This window comes from Chiloscyllium punctatum, chromosome 21 (assembly GCF_047496795.1).
Source record: "Chiloscyllium punctatum isolate Juve2018m chromosome 21, sChiPun1.3, whole genome shotgun sequence".
NCBI lineage: Eukaryota > Metazoa > Chordata > Chondrichthyes > Orectolobiformes > Hemiscylliidae > Chiloscyllium > Chiloscyllium punctatum.
In genome coordinates this window covers 33,273,964-33,276,142 of record NC_092759.1, presented here as the reverse complement: position 1 = coordinate 33,276,142, position 2,179 = coordinate 33,273,964, and the positions used below count along the sequence as shown (strand labels likewise).

General features: G+C 43.4%; 1 non-coding gene across 1 annotated transcript; it reads left to right on the top strand.

The window, feature by feature from the left end:
• The first annotated feature begins 1,294 nt into the window (after positions 1-1,294).
• Positions 1,295-1,376, top strand: trnas-gcu (transfer RNA serine (anticodon GCU)). The gene has a single exon. It is a non-coding gene; the product is annotated as a tRNA-Ser (tRNA).
• Positions 1,377-2,179: the final 803 nt, after the last annotated feature.

Genomic DNA, 2,179 nt, shown 5'->3' with positions numbered 1-2,179 from the left:
ATTTTCCCATAAACTTGGCTTTGCTCAATATCACCTTCTGTCTCTATCCCTCAACCCGACGATAAATTGAAGTTGCTCCATTTGAGGCTCAAAATTAAAACTTCGGTACAGCACACCCCACTATACTGGAACAGAGATACCGTGCACTGGTCACCATCAGCACAGGAACAACACATTAATGTTTACCTCCACATTCCTGGTTTTTCCTTAACGTTTGGGAAACCGACTTTCTCTAATTCCATGGCTAGTAACGGGGGTTATATGCTCATCTTCTCCAAAGGTTCTGTCCCCACGTGAGGAAAGTGGTGAGGTACTCATTGCAAAGATGGGTAGATTGATGAAATGTACAATGTCATCTTTTGCCTTCACTAACCCATGAGTTTTTTATTTTGTTTTGCATCTGTAGAAATCTCAAAATCTTCATCTTTAACAGACTCAATGACAGGTCTCCATTGTGTCTCTGGCATCAACTTTCTTCCACCTCAGTCCGCTGTTTGGGAAGTGTTCCTGTTGTGGGATATGCACTTCCCCGTGTGTCACCTGCTGCTCCCAGCATGCGCTCTGGAACTGCACTCATTTTCCTTCTGACACTTGCTCACTGTGTTGCTGTGATCATACAGTGACTTGGTGTCGCACGGCCCTGGAAAATGATACAGATCAAGGTTTTTGCATTGTTGAGTTCATTTGTCAGTTTAGCCTTATTTTGGATTTTGAAATTGTCTGTTCTGTACACAAGTGCATGTCAAAAACATCTGAGCGGAAGTTAGGTCTTCTGAATAATGACATTTAGCACTATGCACTCTCCTCCAGTCTGGAAAACAATTCCTCAAAGGCAATTTAATAGACAATAGACAGCAGGTTCAGGAGGAGACCATTCTGCCCTTCGAGCCAGCACACCCACCATTCATTATGATCATGGCTGAACATCCTCAATCTGTATCCTGTTCCTGCCTTATCCCCATAACCCTTGATTCCACTATCCTTAAGAGCTCTATCTAACTCTTTATTGAAAGAACACCTCCTGCTGTCTCGGGTTCTTCATTCCGTTGACTTCAAATCTTCACAGAATTCAACAGATCTTGTTACATAGTCATTTCCTCATTTTTGTTCAGATCCCTGTGTGCACAGTGTGACAGTGGGAGTGCACTTGCCCCACAACCCAGGGGTCAGACCATAGTCTTGGAACCGTACTGTGTTATTTCTCATTTCACCAACACCAGGGAGAAATATCTGCTGCTCTGCATAATTTACGCAATTCAATTATTCATAAGGTCATAGCCTCCCTCGCGTCTGTGACGAGGTGGCCGAGCGGTTAAGGTGATGGACTGCTAATCCATTGTGCGCTGCACGCGTGGGTTCGAATCCCACTCTCGTCGCTGTCATTAACAGCTTTTCATGGTGCGGTTTTCAGATGATCGCAGCTGTTTCATTGAAGTGGAATTCCAATGGTCAGTTTATATGCATTGACGCTCTTACAAAATCTCAAGGAATTGTTTGTGCCTTTCGACGAAACTATATTGAAATGTAGTTTCCTTTGGGATAATGAAAAGAAACGCGATTTTCTTTTTCAAGTCAAGCTGCTGTGAACGTTTTTTCGTATGAAAGATATCCAGGAAAATCAAATAACGAGAGCTGCGAAGTGCATGTTCATGCAAAGGGATTCACAATGAATATTTTGTCAGATGAAATCTGGAGGACGTTGAGTAGAAGTAATTCATCCTGGTGAGAAGAGCACAGCGAAACAGCACAAAATAATGGAGATATTTCAAAGGGGCAGGGCGTGGGTTTAGGGGCACTGAGAACTGGCTGTAAATGCACAGTGGAGAATTGCCGCTGTGGGTGCCATGCATGGGCACGGAGAGACTTACACATTGGTCTCGCCCTCGCCCCTTGCTCTCGCCATTGATGAATGCTGGACATAAGGCACAGATAAACACAAGATGTGGGAAGCAAGCTCCCTCTCGTTATGCACACACTGGATGCATCACATTGAACTATGAACAACTGGAGAAATCAGCATGTTACCTATAGAGAGTGAAACTAAACTGTGGATCAATAACCGCAGATTCATGCAACATAAACATGAAAAATGATTTAAAATGTAGGGTGTAGGTTTACTCGCTGAGCTGTAACTTTGATATCCAGACGTTTCATTACTTGGCTAGGTAACATTATCATC